The sequence below is a fragment of the Eretmochelys imbricata genome, chromosome 19 (genome assembly GCF_965152235.1).
Source record: "Eretmochelys imbricata isolate rEreImb1 chromosome 19, rEreImb1.hap1, whole genome shotgun sequence".
In the NCBI taxonomy this organism is placed as follows: Eukaryota; Metazoa; Chordata; order Testudines; family Cheloniidae; genus Eretmochelys; species Eretmochelys imbricata.
Window position 1 is genome coordinate 11,305,506 of NC_135590.1, and position 20,155 is coordinate 11,325,660.

The 20,155-nt window shown below is 46.0% G+C and overlaps 1 protein-coding gene across 1 annotated transcript in view; it reads left to right on the forward strand.

Moving 5' to 3' along the window:
* The first annotated feature begins 1,135 nt into the window (after positions 1 to 1,135).
* The window catches only part of PHACTR4 (phosphatase and actin regulator 4), a 101,981-nt gene continuing 82,961 nt past the window's right edge, over positions 1,136 to 20,155 (forward strand). Inside the window, exon 1 of the mRNA XM_077837950.1 lies at positions 1,136 to 1,201. The gene's annotated coding sequence lies outside the window, so the exon portion shown is untranslated. The remainder of the gene's footprint in view (positions 1,202 to 20,155) is intronic.

Genomic DNA, 20,155 nt, shown 5'->3' on the forward strand with positions numbered 1-20,155 from the left:
TACCCTCAACTCCCTCCAAGTGCCCTCCACAAACTCACCCCTCAGATTACCTCTAACTTTCCCAAATTACCCACACAGCATCCCTAAAGAATCCCCAACTCACTACCGCCAAGTACACGTATTAGTCTCCTACCTCTGACTTCCTCCAGCACATACAGCTTCCAAATTACCCCAGTTCCAACCCCAAACTGCCCCACCCTCCGCTCCCCAACTCCCACCTCTCCCCAAACTATCCCAGGCTCTGCTCCCCAAACCGCCCCACGCTCCGCTCCCCACCCTCCGCTCCCCAAACTGCCCCGCCCTCCGCTCCCCAACTCCCACCTCTCCCCAAACTATCCCAGGCTCTGCTCCCCAAACCGCCCCACGCTCTGCTCCCCACCTCTCCCCAAACTACCCCGCCCTCCGCTCCCCAAACCGCCCCACGCTCCGCTCCCCACCCCCCACCTCTCCCCAAACTATCCCAGGCTCTGCTCCCCAAACCGCCCCACGCTCCGCTCCCCACCCTCCGCTCCCCAAACTACCCCGCCCTCCGCTCCCCAACTCCCACCTCTCCCCAAACTATCCCAGGCTCTGCTCCCCAAACCGCCCCACGCTCTGCTCCCCAAACTACCTCGCCCTCCGCTCCCCACCCCCCACCTCTCCCCAAACTACCCCGCCCTCCGCTCCCCAAACCGCCCCACGCTCCGCTCCCCACCCCCCACCTCTCCCCAAACTACCCCGCCCTCCGCTCCCCAAACCGCCCCACGCTCCGCTCCCCACCCCCCACCTCTACCCAAACTACCCCGCCCTCCGCTCCCCAAACCGCCCCACGCTCCGCTCCCCACCCCCCACCTCTCCCCAAACTACCCCGCCCTCCGCTCCCCACCCCCCACCTTCCACCTCTCCCCAAACTACCCCGCCCTCCGCTCCCCACCCCCCACCTTCCACCTCTCCCCAAACTACCCCGCCCTCCGCTCCCCAAACCGCCCCACGCTCTGCTCTGCTCCCCACCTCTCCCCAAACCGCACCTCCTCCCAGTACAGCTCCCCCCTGGGTAATATCCCATAATATCCCCCGCCCCACGGCCTACGAGTCCCGGCATGCCCCGCGCGCGCCCCGCCCCCCCGCCTGCAGCCTGCCGGGCTTCCGGGCACGCGCCGAGCGCACTCGGAGCTGCGGGGCCGCCGCGGGGCAGAGCGGAGCCGGGGCAGGACCCAGCCAGGTGAGGCGATGCCGCCCCGCGCCCCTCCTGGCTGGGGGTGGCCGGCTGCCCCCCGGGACCCTGCCCCATCCACTGCCCGGCCCCTCTCCCTCGGGACCCTGCCCCATATCCCCCCTCCCCTCGGGACCCTGCCCCATATCCCTCCTCCCCGCTCCCTCTGCACCCCGGGACCCTGCCCCATCCACTGCCCGGCCCCTCTCCCCCGGGACCCTGCCCCATATCCCTCCTCCCCGCTCTCTCTGCACCCCGGGACCCTGCCCCATCCACTGCCCGGCCCCATATCCCCCCGGGACCCTGCCCCATATCCCTCCTCCCCGCTCCCTCTGCACCCCGGGACCCTGCCCCATCCACTGCCCGGCCCCTCTCCCCCGGGACCCTGCCCCATATCCCTCCTCCCCGCTCTCTCTGCACCCCGGGACCCTGCCCCATCCACTGCCCGGCCCCTCTCCCCCGGGACCCTGCCCCATATCCCTCCTCCCCGCTCTCTCTGCACCCCGGGACCCTGCCCCATCCACTGCCCGGCCCCATATCCCCCCGGGACCCTGCCCCATATCCCTCCTCCCCGCTCCCTCTGCACCCCGGGACCCTGCCCCATCCACTGCCCGGCCCCTCTCCCCCGGGACCCTGCCCCATATCCCTCCTCCCCGCTCTCTCTGCACCCCGGGACCCTGCCCCATCCACTGCCCGGCCCCTCTCCCCCGGGACCCTGCCCCATATCCCTCCTCCCCGCTCCCTCTGCACCCCGGGACCCTGCCCCATCCACTGCCCGGCCCCTCTCCCCCGGGACCCTGCCCCATATCCCCCCTCCCTCTGCACCCCGGGACCCTGCCCCATCCACTACCCGGCCCCTCTCCCCCGGGACCCTGCCCCATATCCCTCCTCCCCGCTCCCTCTGCACCCCGGGACCCTGCCCCATCCACTGTCCGGCCCCTCTCCCCCGGGACCCTGCCCCATATCCGTCCTCCCCGCTCTCTCTGCACCACGGGACCCTGCCCCATCCACTGCCCGGCCCCATATCCCCCCGGGACCCTGCCCCGTATCCCCCCCTCCCTCTGCCGCCAGGGACCCTGGTCCATCCACTGCCCGGCCCCTCCCCCCCGGGACCCTGCCCCATCCTACGGCCTGGCCCCCCCCTCCTCCCGGGACCCTGCCCCATATCCCGCCTCCCACCCGGGACCCTCCCCCCCCCCGGGACCCTGCCCCATATCCCGCCTCCCACCCGGGACCCCCCCCCGGGACCCTGCCCCATATCCCCCCACCCACCCGGGACCCTCCCCTCCCCTCCCCATCCTATGGCCTGGCCCCTCTCTGCCCCGCCCTGGGACCCTTCCCCATATTCCCCTCCCTCTGCCCCCCAGGACACTTCCCCATCTTATGGCCAGGCCCCCCTACCCTTCCCTGTACCCCACTTCCTCTGCCCCCACCCCTTCTGGACCCTTCCCCAACCCACAGCCTGGTGCTGGCTCCCACTTCCTCAGCCCCCTGAGCCCCTTCACTATCCTATGGGTCGTCCCCTCAGACTGCTGTCCCTCCCCTCCCACCCTTCCCCATTCTATGGCCAGCCCCTGTCCCCAGCCTCTTTTTGCCTGTGGCTGCCCCAATTTAACCTCCCTTTACCCTCTTTTGTCTGGGGCTGGCTCCTCTCTGCCCACTTTTGTCTCTCTTCCCCACCCCAAGCGTCCCAACTGCTCCCCCACTCTCTGCTGTGATTCTCCCTCCTTGCTTGTTGCCTGTTTCACATGCAGACACATTTTCTGTCTTCCCCACTTCACCCCCCGCCCTTCTTTTCCCTAGCTGCCTTTTATCTCCAGGACTTCCTTTACTTCATGCATAATATCTAGCTCCATACTAAGACAAAATCCAAAGACAAAAGGGGTGTGGGGTCCAAAGCTGCTCTCATGTTGCTGTAACCCACCGCTTGTGGAGATGGGTTATCCCCTGGCTGTTGTGGCAAGTTGGACGTTTGCGGCTGTTGAGGGATGGCATATGCTGCTTCTCTAAACCAGTGAGCTTCAGCCTTCCCTTTCTAACATGATAACACAATGTAACAAAAAGAAAAGGAGTACTTGTGGCACCAATTTATTTGAGCATAAGCTTTCTAAGGTGCCACAAGTCCTTTTCTTTTTGCGAATACAGACTAACAGGGCTGCTACTCTGAAACAATGTAACGGGGGGCTGAAGGGAGAGAATTTGTGGTGATGCCAAAGTTTAGGGCAGTGATGCCTTGCTTTCCAAGTCTCTCAGTCCCAGGAAGGGAGAGAACCTCATCTGTTTGTTTAAAGTCAGTATGGAAAAATTCAGACATGGGTGCCTAAACTCTAAATCAGTATTTCAACACTTAAATAAGTAGCCCGATTTTCAAGCATGCTGCACATCCAGCTGCACCCAGTTTCAGTTGGGAGCCGCTGAGTAGTCCTTGAAAATCAGGCCACCTAAGTGCCTGTGAATATAGGCTTAAGAGCCCCCAACATTAGGCCCCCCGTTTAAAAAAAAAAAAAATCTTGGCCAAGGCTTTTATTGCTATGCTTCCCTGTTCTTTTGAAACAGTTAGGCCTTGACTACACACACAAGGTGTACAGTTTTAACTACCCTGGTATGACCCCACTGTTTATAGTGTCGTCATAGAATTGTAGTACTGGAAGAGACTGCAAGAGGTCATCTAGTCCAGTGCAGGAGCCTTCTCTGCAAGACTGTGTCTGCAACTTCTGCTAGTTGGAACGGATTTCTTGGTATCTGTTTGCTTGATCGGCTCTCTGTTTCAGATCTCATCTGAAACACAGTTTCCTCACTTCCAACTAAATTTCCCTTTCCCTTTATCGTTTATCTATGTAACTGAATTATTTAACACTAGTGCCTTGTATTGTATTTGTCCAAGTGGAAGAGGGTGAGGTCTTGAAGTGCCTATATGTAGACTTGCCACGTTAGTTGAAAAAGTATTGATGAGCTTACCTATTGGTATTTGGTATTGGTATAAAGTATTTTAGTAGTGCCCAGAAGGGGACAGGGGCACTCATGACCACAGTCCCTACACTGAAGGTCTTAATATTCCCTTTCTCAAACTTTTTGTCTTTTTAGTTTAAATGTTTATTTTCAATTGTATGAAAGCAGCTGTGCAAATATTTACAGAAATGTGGAGGTATAGCCATTTGAAAAAAAATCTCTCCAACAAAATATAGACTAGGAAGTGAGTCTCAATCCTCTTCTAGAAAGTGAACAGAAACCTCCTAAAATAGACAGCTCATGCATTTTAAATGTTGAATTCACTTTTTAAAAATATAAACAGAGACTTATCAATGGTAGATCTTTATATTCTCTAGTTTGTTTGACGTGGGTGGTGAAGGGCAAAGCTTTCTGGGACCCTGTCTTGATAAGCAGTCTTGTTAACCAAGTTTAGTTAGCTCAATGTGGCAGGTGATAGCCTGCATTTTGGGGCTTGTCTACATGGGAAAGTTTTGCTGGTTATATACACTGTTATGGTTAAATTGATATAACACCTCCTCCCCTCAATATACTATATTCTAGTATAAGAGGTGTTATTTTTTTGGTTTATCTCAACCTCCTTCCAAACCATGAGTTAAAAATGACAAAGAGCACTCTTAAACCAGAATAAGTGTGTCTGCATGCCAGAGTTATACTAATATCACTATACTGGTTGCAATGCACACCTTGGGTTATACCAAAAAACTTTCCTGTGTAGAGAAGACCTTTTAACAAGGCTTTCCTAACATATTCAATGCTGTTTAAGATGCCCCCTCTCAGGCTGAAATGTAGCTGTCTAACACAAAAAGAAAAGGAGTACTTGTGGCACCTTAGAGATTCATGCAGTTGATAGATTTCCACTCCATACGGCTAAATGCAGTGCCTTGCATAATGACAGGTTTCAGAGTAACAGCCGTGTTAGTCTGTATTCGCAAAGGTGCCACAAGTACTCCTTTTCTTTTTGCGAATACAGACTAACACGGCTGTTACTCTGAAACCTGTCTAACACAGTTTTGGACTTGTTAGAAAAGCCCTGTTAAAATACAAGCTATCATGGTGAGCTAATATGATTAAAAGAATGCACATTTTCCCCATCAGGACATACCCGGTTTATTTGCTATGAGCCCTGGAGCAGACTTGAGTCTCTCTTGGGAGGGCGGGGGAAGGGAGGGTAACATTAGTGGGAATGTAGATCCCTGTGGAGGGACTGACACCGATGGGTAAAATGTGATTGCATCCTCATTTCTCTGCTGCCGGATCAGTAATCTGTGATTACACAGCCTTCCACTTCATTCAGTCACTGGTTAATTTGATCTTCAGTTTAATTTGATGGTCTCAGGAGCCAAAGCATTTGTATTGAAACAAGCCACTTGTATTTTGATCAAACTTGATTGCTTTAGACACAGTTAGGTATTATATTTTAAAAATTTTTTAAATTAGGAAATATTGAAGTTGATTCAGGCATTTTAGTCAGTGATTATTATTCACTAGCTATAAAAACTCATTCAATAAGCAAAAAAGTGCTCAAGGAAAACCCATGTGGTGATGAAAGTTGTTATTGACATAAATGCTGCCATGTGCTAAGCAAGCTGTTGCCCACCCCTGTGGGCACATGGATAATACATTCAACCATTTATTTCAAGCAAAACAATAGGTAGGGACTGGTTCGCAATGAGAGGAAGGTCCTATGAATTAGTTAGGAAACTGAATAGGGTTTATCCTGTGTGGGGGCTGATTGCTTGCTAATCCCACTGAAGTCTGTGGAGTAGAGGGTGCTTAGTTAGAGGTGCTCAGCATTTGATAGGATCGGGGTCCTAATTTCTCTTTCTGGTGAGAGAGGTTCTGACATTCTGTATTTCATGTGTTTTTTTGTGGCTTTGAGAATGTTCTTTTGTGGGTGGGTTTTAGAACACTTGGAAAACGGAACAGTATATGGCTGGAGTAGCTCAGTGCTTGGCTTTGTGTAAAGAAAAAAGCGTTTTCAGATGTCTATTTTTATCAGTTAATTAGTAGTTCTTGCTGATTTGTCAGTGCTCTGTGATGAGAACTAGTTGAAACTAGTTCTTTTCTGCACACTGGGGGAATCACACATTTGTCAATCAGTGAATAGGCAGATCAGCAGTCGCACCTTTGTGATTGGTCCAGTGCAGGTGTTTCTTAACTCTTTCCAGATAGTACCCTTTAAATCAGCTGCTCACAAACTTGCTCTATGAATCCTTCGTGCTGCCCTCTCAAGAGGCTTCTCAGGCTTCAGCATATAAAAAAAAATGTAGATATACAAGCACTTGGGATTTCCATAATGCCTTCAATTTGATGATCTCAAAGTGCTCTAAAAACATGCATAAATTGCTCCATGCCTATGAGGCATGGAAATATTCCCACAAGAAGCTGAGGTAGAGGTTAGAAGTGAATAACTGATGGTCACATGGCAAGCTGATGGGGAACTGGGCAAGAGAGAACACAGATCTTCTGACTCTCAGCCCTGTGCATTAAGCCACTGTGCTATCTTGTCTGACTTTTTGGTTCATGATGTGCTCCTGGTATCTGAGGATTAATTTACAAGTGACTGAGTAAATATTCAAAGGAATGCTGGGGATGGGGAAGCAAGCTTGCAAGCCAGGTGGTATGGCTGGTATGATCTATAGTTACTTCAGCCCCATCCACATCAGGAACTGATATTCTACTGGGTCTATGTCATGGATACTTACCCAGCTTTAAAGAAACCAGCGAAGAAGTAATCAGCTAAGTTTGAGCAAGGGAGGTTTAAGTTAGATATTAGGAAAGTCTTTCAAACTATAAGGACAGGTAAGCACTGGAACAAGTTACCTGGAGAGGTTGTAGAATCCTGGTCATTGGTGGTTCTAAAGAACAGGTTAGACAAACACCTGTCAGGGATGGTTTAGGTATACTTTAATCCTGCCTTTGTGAGTGGGGATGGACTAGATGACCTCTTGAGGTCTTTTCCAGCCCTACACTTCTGATTATTTTTTCAAGATATTTTTAAATCGAAAGATGCTGTTCTGTGCACAGACTTTCTGTTGACTTTAATTTGACCTGATTGGGGCTAGGATACCAAGATGATAGGCACTTTTTGTACCTAGTGAAATCTTCGTTGGCACAATAATGCTTATTTGAATCTATTTACATAGGACTTCAAGCCCTTTTCAAACCACATTAGAGAAACTAATTGTTCCCTGATGTTATCAGTTTAAGCAACATGATTCATCTCTTAACTGAATGGTATATTTATGTGAAACGATAGAAAACATCAGTGGCAAAGATGCGAAGAGGATGACAGTAGGGAAAACAAGTCCTTCCTTGCAAACAGGAACCTAATGTATTGCTGTTTTTTGGAAAACCACTTGGCTTTCTACCATAATGTGGAGGAGAAAGCAAACTAGTTACCCAGCCCTAACTTCATTCTTTTGTATTTGTGCCTTTGATGTGCTGATTATAAAACACGGTTAAGAACTGCTTACCTAACAGCTTCATTGGCTTTCAATGAGACAAAGTGCTTGTGTGCACTTAAGGCTTGTTTACACTGGCACTGGTAAAGCGCTGCTGTAGTCCTGGCAGAGTGCTGGGGGAGAGCTCTCCCAGTGCTCTAAAAAACCCACCTCCGCAAGGGCAGGTGCGCTGTCTACACTGGCATGTTACAGCGCTTAAACTTGCTGCGCTCAGGGGGGTGTTTTTTCACCCCCTTGAGCAAGCAAGTTGCAGCGCTGTAATGTGCCAGTGTAGACAAGCCCGAAGAGCACTGTGGTGGTGCAGCTGCACTGCTGTAGAGCTTAGTGAAGACGCTACCGATGCTGAGAGGAGAGCTGCTGCCATCAGCATAGGTACTCCACCTCCCCGAGAGGCGGCAGCCATGTTGACAGGAGAGGCCCTCCCGTTGACAGCACTGCCTATGCTGCGGGTTATAGCACATCGCTCTTTTCCACACCCCTGAGCAATGTAGTTATACTGACATAAATTGGTAGGGTAGACCAAGCCTTAGGCTCTTAAGTGCCTAAGTCACTTTTGAAATGGGACCCAGGCTCCTAATCCATTTAGGCTTATTTGCAGATTTTACCTCTAGTGTCTGATTCTCCTCTCCTTTTATATATTTTCTGCTGCTATAAATCAGGAATAATTCCATTAAAGTCCAGGCAGGTCTGCACTAGAAAGCTTTGCTAGTACAGTATAGCCATATGTTAGAAGTGTGATCATAGAAAACAAACAAAAAAAGAACTATATCAGCAAAAGCCCTAGTGTAGACTCAGTTATACTGACATCAAAGTGCTTTTGCTGGTAGCTTATTTTACTCTCCAAACCGATATAAGCTATACTGGCAAAGGTACAGTTAGTGTTTTGCTGGTAGATGTTACGCTAAGGGTTGGCTGGTATAGTTATACCGGAAAACTTTTTCTAGTGTAGACATGGCTTCAGTGGAGTTACACCAGTAAAAAAACTGGTTGGAGAAAAATTATTCTTCAAGGCTAGAACTGTTCTTTGCTGGCTGGGTAGAGTATTAAACCATTTTTTGCCTGAACTATTAACTTGTTTTTTAAAGCTGTTCTGCTAACATGGCTATGCCAAAAGTATGGATGTGGCCATAGAATCTTAATTACTATTCACCGTTTCAGTATAAGGATTCAAAAGTATGAATGGCCTTGCATTTTAGATGTACCGGTCATTTCCAGCTGGGACCTATAACAGGATGATGATTGCTGGAATACGCTTAATGGGGCCAACTGGCTTATGCAAACAAGGTTGGTCTCTCACTGTCATAGATGTTAGCACGTTTCATCTCCTGTAAACAGTATTTAATTAAGTGTTCCACAGAAAGATTCAGAAGTGAAAGAGATTGTTAGTAACTTTGGGCTCACTTCCTTGTGAGGGATTCTTGCACAGAGCCAAAAGAAATATCTGAATGAAATAGAAACACAGCTTTTTTTCCTATTTGAAAAGTTTTCACTGTCTATACATGAGAGGGTCCACATTCTTCTGAGTGTCCTAAGCTTCATGTACCCTGGGCTGTGGGCCAAATTAGTGTTTAAATCCTCTTTCTAACATGTCCCATCAGTGACAGTGGTGGTAAAATCAGGCCCATTGTTTGGTCATGTTGACAGGATCACATCGTTGTGACATTACCCAGGATACAATCTGGAACAGCTGTGTTGCCTTTTACACTGCTTCGCTGTGAAAGCTACCACTTCTGGTCTGCCCACACCGCCTTCAGCCTGTAAATCACTCCCAGTTATACTGTACAAGTGCTGTGGCCAGCCACCCATGAATTACACCAGCAGGGCAACAATAGCAAACTCCCAGTCTCAGACTTTCCCCTAGCAATGTGCATCTTGTAGTACCCAGTCCCTCCTGGCAATACAGGCTTATATAAAGTCCATCATTTATATAATAGAAAATGATATTCACAAATCTTGTTGTTCCATATGAAATTTCCCAAACACTTCAATTCAAACAAACAGTGGATTAGATAAAACAATAAAACAAGTTTATTAACTACAGGAAGATAGATTTTAAGTGATTACAAGTAATGAGGCATAAATGTCAGAATTGGTTACAAAGAAATAAAAGGTAAAATGCAAAATAATACCAAACTTAACAAGCTAAGTGAATTTAAAGCAAAAGGGGGTCTTTCACCACATGTTCTAGCAGTTTTACTGGCTAACTCTTTCAGCCAGAATCTCTCCCCAGTTCGGTGATGCTTCCTTTGTCTTTCAAGTGTTGTCTATGCCATGTGTACAGGTGAAGGGATGAATAATCTAGGGAGTTTGTGCCTCTTTTCTTTGAGAATCATTTCCATCTGGGGTTCAGGTGACGGAACATCTGTGGGACTGGAGACTTCCAGCTGTTTCTTTGCCAACATGTAAATTTCTCTCACCCTTTTTCCTCCAAAGAATGGCCGCTTAACCAGGTGATAGTCTATTTGATTTTGTTGACACGTGGCTGAAATGTTTGGCCAGTTTGCCTTTTGTCTCTGAGGAACTGGTTTGTGCCTTCTTTTCTAAATTTGGAGCATGTCTCAGCAAAGTCATACAGTAGAGTTTTATAACTTCACATGCAATGTTGACCCACATATTTTATCAAGACAATAATGATCAGCATATTATGAGCTTTCAAATGATACCTCACAAGGCATACTTTGTACAAAATCCATTATAGTTTTGTAAAAAGGGTGAACATAGGGATACAGACTGTCACAGTCATATTAGAAGTATATTTTAAAAAGATGCTGAAACATGTTTCAAACATGGTTCTGCCATAGTGTGGTCCCAGGCATATTGGCCAGCGAAATGGTGAGGAAGCCAGTGTGACTGGCATGCTTAATCATGATTCCAGAACTCTCTTCTGGGTTCATGGAGGCCTTGGACATGTAATATGAGGCTTTCTATGTGGAATTACCCAATGAGCAATGTATGTAATGTTTTCCTTGGCAGCTGTGTTTTACAGTAGAGTTTTGAAATTAGCTGTGGCTTCAGGCCACTGGCTTTTTTATTAAGTTTCTGCACTTTGTGCTGGAGTGGCAGCAAAGGCCAGAACACATAATGCTCGCAGACTTACTTTGGGGAAAGTTCATACTTGCTAACTCAGTCTGATTGCTCTTTATGGCCTGCAGTAAATTTATCATTAACTTTAGAAGTGCTATTCTCTTACTTCTGTCTGATATGTACTTACTTATTTTTGCTGAATATGCATGATAACTAGTATTAGGAGGAAGTGGAAAATTTAGCTCATTCATTGGTAGTACATGTCTGATATCTCAGTCCTGACTGACTCTTTTTGTACTGCATTCAGTGAATACTGACAGCTATTCTGGAATACTGAAGTATCCAGCTTCCCTGTGCAGAAATGGGGCTTATGCAGATTTCAATAATTACTAATACAGACAAAGCAGTGAATTTCATCACTGTGATGTATTTAGTTGGCTTTCTAAAAAGACCCTATGAGCACAATCCAGTCATTGGTTATAGAAAATTAATCATACAACTGGAAGGGACCTCAAGAGGTCATTTAGTCCAGTCCTCTGTACTTGTGGCAGGACTAAGTATTATCTAGAGCAGGTGTTTGTCTAACCTGCTCTTAAAAATCTCCAATGATGGAGATTCCATAGCACCTCTAGGCAATTTATTCCAGTGCTTAATCATCCTGACAGTTAAGAAGTTTTTCCTAATGTCCAACCTAAACCTCCCTTGCTGCAATTTAAGCCCATTGCTTCTTGTTCTATCTCAGAGGCTAAGAAAAACCATTTTTCTTCCTCCTCCTTGGGAACAACCTTTTACATACTTGAAAACTGTTGTCATGTCCCCTCTCAGTCTTCTCTTTTCCAGACTGAACAAACCCAGTTTTTTCAATCTTCCCTCATAGGTCATGTTTTCTAGACCTTTAATCATTTTTGTCGCTCTTCTCTGGACTCTCTCCAATTTGTCCACATCCTTCCTGAAATGTGGCGCCCAGAACTGAACACAATACTCCAGTTGAGGCCTAATCAGCGCAGAATAGAGCAGAAGAATTACTTGTCGTGTCTTGCTTACAACACCCCTGCTAATACATCCCAGAATGATGTTTGCTTTTTTGCTTTTTTTGCAACAGCGTTACACTGTTGACTCATATTTAGCTCTTGGTCTGCTATGACCCACAGATCCCTTTCCGCAGTACTCCTTCCTAGGCAGTCATTTCCCATTTTGTATGTGTGCAACTGATTGTTCCTTCCTAAATGGAGTACTTTGCATTTATCCTTATTGAATTTCATCCTATTTACTTCAGACCATTTCACCAGTTTATCCAGATTATTTTGAATTTTAATCCTATCCTCCAAAGCATTTGCAACCCTTCCGAGCATGGTATCGTCTGCAGATTTTATAAGTGTACTCTGTATGTCATTATCTAAATCATTGATGAAGATATTGAACAGAACCGGACCCAGAACTGATTCCTGCGGGACCCCACTCGTTATGTCCTTTCAGCATGACCGTGAACCATTGATAACTACTCTCTGGGAACCCTTTTCCAGCCAGTTTTGCTCCCACCTTATAGTAGCTCCATCTAGGTTGCATTTCCCTAGTTTGTTTGTGAGAAGGTCATGCAAGACAGTATCAAAAGCTTTACTAAAGTCAAGATATACCATGTCTACCGCTTCTCTTCCCTCCTCTTCCTCCCTCCCCCCCGCCTTGTTACCATGTGAAAGAAAGCTATCAGGTTGGTTTGACACAATTTGTTTTTGACAAATCTATGCTGAGTGTTACTTATTACTTGTCATAAGGAAGGAAATAATCTTTGCAAACACATCACAGATTTGGAAAGTAAAGTAAAAGAATGCTGTAGGATCCATTAGGCTTCCGTTCTATTAATAGTTCTGATGCCGACATACCCTGTGACATGAGGCAAGTCACTTTACTCCATGCCTTTGTTTCCTCTCTTGTCCTGTCTGTCTTAATAAGAGAGTAGCTGCCTCTCATGTATCATGGGCTTTTATAATGTCAGTGATTAATATTCTAAGTCTTAATCCCTGTGAAATGTGAAATAACCGTGTATTTAGTTCTAAAATATTTCTTCATATTCTCCAATTTGAATATTTGGTCAGGTTTCATTCTTGGTTTTTCTGCTTCCCTTGGGTCATCCTTTCTGTGTCGTGATACATTTCTTCATTTAATAGTTTCAGTCTCTGCTGTGGGGAGGCTTTCTGTTTGAGACATACTGTGATGGGAACATGTTTACCATTAGGTTTTCATTACTTAGTGACATTCTTGCAAAGTGAGACTTCTATTGAACAATCTTAACATCTCCGTGTGAAAAGAAAAAGAAACTGCAGAGAAATTTCCTCTTTCACCGCCCCTCAAATTGAAACATTTAAGAGGAACATAGGTAGAGAGAACAAAGATTCTAGCATAAAAACTGGATATGTTAACATTTCTAACTAGTAAATGAATTGTGGATGATCTCAGTTGAAGGATTTATTCTGATTTGAGAGCATTGGTCTCTGGAAAAATTAAACCTTTTTTAAAGCCCACTTTGCTGTTCTGGCAAGTTTTGGTGAGTGCCTCCCCAACCCTTGCCTTGCTTGATTGGTCCATGCTGAGCATCAGCTGGACCAAAGTGTATTGTGCTCTTGTCTGTGGATCTTTTTGCCCAATGGCATGGCAAAATGGAGTTGGAAAGTTGGCAGTTTGCAGTTCTGTGTTGGCAGTTAAAAGGGTGGAAAAGGGTCTTTGCTCAAAGCTCTTATAGAGTGATTCATGGCAGTAAAGGACCCTTAAGTGTTTTGATAGTATGATTTTATTTTTTCTGATTGATAATTTAATCTCCATGCAAGGCTGAACTATAGCTGCAGAAAGGCTTCCAGTGTATGAAAGGAAAGCATAATTAGTACCAGGTATTGGAAATCAGTCCGTTTAATTTATAATTTCTGTTTCTAAAGTTTGCAGTTGTGCAAATTATTAACTAGCAGACACATTTGATTGCAGATGGTCACTAAAGTCAGACTGGACTCTATTGCAGCAGCCTCTTGTAAGTTATTGAGTGACTGCTCTTTTTTTTTAATGTGACTTGAGGGCTTGTCAACACTTACAACGCAACAGTGATGCAGCTGCACCACTTTTGGGAAGACACTACCTACGCTGATGGGGAGGGGTTCTCCCATTGGCATACGGACTCCACTTCTCCGAGAGGCAGTAGTTCAGTCTACAGGAGAATTCGCCTGTCAACCTATTGCTGTCTGTACCAGGGGTTATGTTGGTTTAACTGTGGCTTTCAGAGGTGTAGGCATTTCACAATCTTGAGTGACAGTTATACCAACCTAATTTCCCAGGCCACAGAAACAAAAATAACCTTTTTTGTAAATGTGTTGTGCTCTCTGAAGGCAACTTGATTGAAATATCGGTCAAGATATCATTACAAGACTTGCCTATAGTAGAGTGGTGGTGTCCCTCAAGGCAGTTTTGCACACGGTGTGGGGTATGCTGGAATGCCAACCAACAGAGAGCAGTGTCTTTTGCTAACACAGCTTTTCATGGTGAGGATGCGTGGCACTGGAAAAAGCAGCCAAGTGTGCGTGTGCTGTACCAACATAGTAATGTTGGCAGCTAAGTGTCGGCAAAGATTCTGACAGCAAAACTTCCTAGTGTAGACATGGCCTGAATTAAGTAGGGAAGAGAAATTGTGATCATTTGACACTTGGTGCTAGCAGTGGTGTTTCTGTAACAATCTAGATCTCCTAGTTTGCCATCAATATAATGGTGTCTGTGTGCTGGCTGCTGCTAGGCGGCAGAACAGGTGGTTTGAGAGAGTGCCATATAGATTCTAGCAATCCAGTTGGCTGTGCTTGCAAACAGAAATTTACTCCTGTTTACCCTTCCTGCATTATTGTAGTGGGTGCATGTGACTTTGGGTGCACCTGTTCCTGGGTTGTTTGTTAGATCTTAAAAACTAATTAAGGTGCTAAACTCCATTGCTTTTCTGCAAGAGAGTTCCCCTACAACTCTGCCGTACGAGAGCAAGACTAGTTTCTTGGCAGAGCTTGTACGGGGGAACATTTGAGTTAAGATCTGATACGCATGAAATATTGTTCAGTCACTCTCAGGCCCTTCCTTGTTCACGGAGGCGCACCTCTGTTTCAGGTAGCTGATGCATGGTATTGCATGTTTAATCACAGTTTCTATAGGAGCAAAACCTTTAACAAGAGGGTGGAGTTCCCTGCCAGTTCATTGCAATGTATTCTGAGTATTTTATGGCCTATTTATAGATGCTTAGTCTGTGGTGTTGATCAGAGTCACATTTGTAAAGGATAGGTTTCAAAAACTTTCCCGCATTCATGATGTAAATATCGAAGGGCAGAAAAAAGGAAGCTTAGAAAGCTGCAGTGGCGTAGTTGCACTGCTTTCCTCCCCAAGAGATGGTAGCGATGTTGCTGGAGAAGCTTTCCCATCGATATAGTGCTGTCTACCCCAGGGGTTAGGTCAGTATAACTACATTGCTCAGGGGCGTGAATTTTTCACACTTCTGAGCAGGGCTGTCCTTCGCGGGGGGGGGTGGGGGGGGTTGCGGGGCCCGGGACATAGGTGCTGAGTTTCTAATCTGCCAGGGGATACTCCACCCCTTCCATCAAGGCCCCACCTCCTAGAGCTGCAAGAAATTTCTAACTTTCCCACTAATTAGCATGAGCTAGTTCCTTGGAAAATGTATGTAGTGCTATTAGTGTGCATGGCACTTTATAGTCGAGTAAACTCGAGAGCAGTGGTGGGCTGCCTGCGGGCCCCCGCAGCTCCCATTGGCCGGGAACGGTGAACCGTGGCCACTGGGAGCTGCAGGTGGCCGTGCCTGCGGATGGTTAACGTAAACAAACTGTCTTGTGGCCTGTCAGCGGATTACCCTGACGGGCTGCGGGTTGCCCATCACTGCTCTAGAGCAGCGCTGTTCAAAGTGGTGGTCCGCGGATGAGCCATCGGCTGCCAGTCTGCGCGCACTTTGGGGGGAAAAGAAATTGCTGGTCCCCCACATCCGATAGCTTGAGAAGCACTGCTCTAGAGACTATAGAGTAGCATTCCTTATACCAGTGTAAGATTGGCAAACATAGTAGAAATATATCAGGAGGCTTTTGGCTAATCCTGAGAGATTTTCCATGAATCACAATTTTTCCCAGCTTTTGTCTAATTTACTTGGCCCCTTATTTATATTTTATCATTGTAAATCTCAAGGGATACTTTAAAAACCATCTGTTGCTGGATCAAGTGTCAGGGACCGCAAACTACATTCTGAAGTCAAGTATTTCTTAGATGACCACTCTAACCCTAATTTTTAATTACAGTAACGAGTGTATCAGAGTAATCGAGATAATCAGTTGACTGAAACATTCTGTTTGCAGATTCAAAACCTGCAGCCTTATTTCTGAGCAATGCCCTATCAAAATCATGGTGCATTCCTGATATTATTATGCCATGTCCATTACTGTGGTATCCCAGGGCTTTCAGTCATTTTGGGGAGAAGGGGGTTGAATGTTTTTGATCAGGGACCTATTCTGAAATGATTAACAATGTTAGCAGTTGAATGCTAGATTAAATTTTACTTCAGCAACAACACCTCTGTGAAGTGAGAGGTTGTGGTGGGGGAGAGCATGACCTTTGTTTCTGTCTGCCTGTCTACAGACATCAGAGCACCAGGCTAGGTATATTCTGAAGTCCCTTCTGAACCTGAATGGCTAGAAAGCTTTTAAAAAAACAAACCTAAGTGCAGGTTTTTGGGGGAATAAGAAAAATCCAGACTCTGATATTCTGTGCATGTGGTTTGCCCCTAGTGATGTGGGCTAGTTAAATATAAATCTGTGGATTGGATGTTTGCATGAGACACTGCCAGGAGGATTCAGTCTTGAGCTCTTCACCATGATTCATCTTCAACCCAGCTAATCACTAGAGTTGTGGTTTTTAAATGTCTGCATGTCTCCCCAAGAGCTTTGATGGAGTGGCACTTGCTAAATATTACCGAACTTACACTTACAACATTCGCAAAAAGAAAAGGAGTACGTGTGGCACCTTAGAGGCTAACCAATTTATTTGAGCATAAGCTTTCGTGAGCTACAGCTCACTTCATCGGATGCATCATTTGAGTGGGTGGATTCACTGACAGCACATATCCCAAAAGCAATACATAATGCAATGCTTTTGACTGACTCTACTCAAGAGAGCCTGTGGTAGTAAGGGCGGGAGCTTGTCTGTATGCAGCATTCTGCCTGGCTATATCCAATTCTAATAGTTTCTCATTTTTAATGAGCAATAGTTCACGCACATGTGTATTTAAAAAAAAGAGAGTAAAGCTGGTGTCTGGTTCACATTGTAATCCTCTGCCGTTTCAGAGGCTTAGGCTTGGTCTACACTACGTACGTTCTTCAATATAACTATGTTGCTCAGGGGTTTGAAGAATCCACACCCCTGAGCAATGTAGTTATACCAACCTTAACTCCCCATTTAGACAGCGCTGTGTTGGTGGGAGAGCTTCTCTCAGTGACATAGCTACTGCCTCTCGCAGAGGTGGAGTTATTAAGCTGGTGGGAGAGCTGTACTGCTGCACCTCTGTAAGTGTCGACAAGCCCAAAGAGAAGCACCAGCTAAGCCGGTTCCAGCCTGACCCCCAACGCTTGTATTGCTATTTTTAGCCCTGTAGCCTGATTCTCACAAACCCAAGTCAATGGCTCAGGCTCTTAGATTCATTGTTGCAGGGCTTTTATTGCAGTGTAGACTTACCCTGAGGTCCTCTTTCCATTCATCCCTTACATCCTTTGTCTCTGAGCTGCAGTCATATTCTCTTGGAAACAAAGCTACTGTCCCTGGCTACTAACTGTATAACTGGTTTATCACGCTTTCTTTTAGCAATTGGCATGAGGGCTCCTGAACGTGTTTTAGAAAGGTACATTGGTTGTCGTCTCTTACAATGGTACACAGACTGATTTTTCCCCCCATATGCTCACTCCATGTGTATTCCCACTGCCCTCCCACTTCCAATCGGTCCTTTGCTTTTTGGTAGGGTGAATCTAACGAATTTTTGAAGGTAATACATAGGCCCTGGATTACTTCAATTTCCTGTTGTTACTCTGAGTGACAAATAGAGCATTGTCCTTGTTTTCAGACCATAATAATTTAGACCAGACTGTCTGCATTTTTATTTGCAGACCCTGAAAACTTCATTTAAAAAGGAATGATATTTAGTGGGCCCCATCTATGCTCAATTCCAAATGTGCTTGCCAGATCTGTTTGGAAAAATATTTCATGATAGAAAGAGGCGAACACTTTTGTTGGCTAGTATCAATAGGGCTGAACTTCAGTGAGCCATATTGTAACTCACCATTTGACCTTATTTATACCGGCCAGGGAAATCATGTTTGCACCTTTCCAGCAGAGTATTGTTCAAACATTGTGCGAATTCAGCACAGATGGTGTCTTAGCAACGTGGTTAGATTTCAGGTTGTGTGCTGAAAGTGATAAGATTGCTTTGCAAACTTTTACTCGCCCACTCACCCAAGGTGAGTGATGATATTTTGACGGGCGAGTAAAATATCATTATGAATCGGCATGGGAAAAGTCTTTTGTGCTTGGGCTGGCAAATTTTTCTTGATCTTACAAGGGACATAAACTACTTTGCAAATGGAGAAGCATAGAGAGCTTAAAGTAAGGAAATTAATGGAAACTCTTTTGATTGGTGATGGTAGGAAGCTGCTCTGTGTAGATTGTTCAAAATTTGTGATACGTTTGGCTGGATTGAAAGCGCCTGCTGTTGGAAAAACATTAGCTGCAAAATCTTACACTTGCACATTTCCTCCTTGACTATTCTCGGAGTAAATTGATGGGAGCACGTAAGTACTTAAATATGTAGAACCTGTAGCTGGACATGAGCTGCTCCCAACTGTGGCTAATATGCTTCTGTAACCTTTACAGAGGACTGTTGGATTTCCTGCTTTCCCCAATTTCAGCTCTAGCTCTTCACAGCAGTTAATTTGATGCGTAAATCCAGGATCAGCCTCTGGCAATAGCCAGTACTCTGATGCCTGGGGTCAGATTTGCAGTTGTAGAAATAGGGACCCCAGGCAGGAGTGAAGAAGGAGAATTTATTCTTCCTGGTGGCTGTGGTGATCAGATTATACTATGAAGCATGACATTTTGATTACCTATTGAAATGGTTTCCCTGTCTTGGCAGACGCAGCAGCAAGTTTCTCAGTTTGAATAATCAAAAATGCATCTGGTGGCTAAGTGTTCCCTTTGTGTATTCAAATCTTGCAGCTTTCTGCTATACAGTATCTGGACCTACACTTCTTCCTTTAGGATTATGCTGCAGAAGGAGACTCTAGGAGGAAAATAGACTCCAAGTTAGGGTACAAGATTAAAGACCATTCCAGCTTGTCTCTCTCACCAACAGAAGTTGGTCCAATAAAAGATATTGCCTGATCCACCTTAGCTTTTGGGAAAGTTATTTACCTGGCCACTGGGGAAAAAGTATTGCAGATCTGATGCCCTCCACTGTGGAGGAGGATGCTCTGTGGTAACTGCTGATGGGGAGGAGAAGAGGAGCATGACAGGGACTTATACCGTGTAGTTCCCTTGGGAGATAACAGTCCAGGATTTTCCCCAGGGTTAGCCTTTTTAAGTTCTACCACTATCCAGCTACCTCTTGTGTAGGCCTGGTATACTGCTAGCGTAGGCAGAACTTAGATGCCTTACCACCATCTAATCTTGCTCAGAGCAAGTCAAGGGGGAGCTGATGTATAAATGCTCACAGCTGGTCTACACTAATGCTAGCACTGGTGGAAGTGCAATGGTGGGAGAATATAAAATACCCAGTGCAGACACACCCCAGTTTCTGTCAGCATACTAAGGAGAAGTACTGAAATCCAGCAGTCACTCCTAAACGAATACACTTGCTTCACTTTAGAGCTGCCATGGAGAAGATGTAAAACAGTGAGCTGTAGAGAAATGTTCCCAGCATTGCAATTGCAGAATAAAAAGCCTTTTCTTTTTAAAGTGTCAAACATTATAGGCTGTTTAACTGAAAATTGCCAGTTATTTCCAAGCAGGCAGCCAAAAGCCTCATGTTTATAGGAAGACTTAAGTCTTCCTACTAGAATCCAGTTGACCACCCAGAATAAAATTAATAGCCCTTTAGAGGGGGGAATAATTTTGTGATCAGCTCCCTGTGCTCATGTATCACTAATGTTCAAATTGACCACTATTCGCTGAGGGGATGCTGAGACTATGGCAGGTTAGAGGAGGACCACATATACAAGGGGGAAAAGTTGTCTTTTCCTAGAGTCCAATGGGAGGAGGGGAGGAGTCAAGTTGTAATCCTTTCTCTGCCCATTGAATTGTTCTCTGCAGTAGATATAGTCAAGTTCTGTAGGAGGCGGATTGGCCTTTCAGATAGAGCATATTCATAGAGACAGGAGTCTTGGATTCTGTTCCTAGTTCTGCTGTTAACTTGTTCTGTGACTGGGGTAGT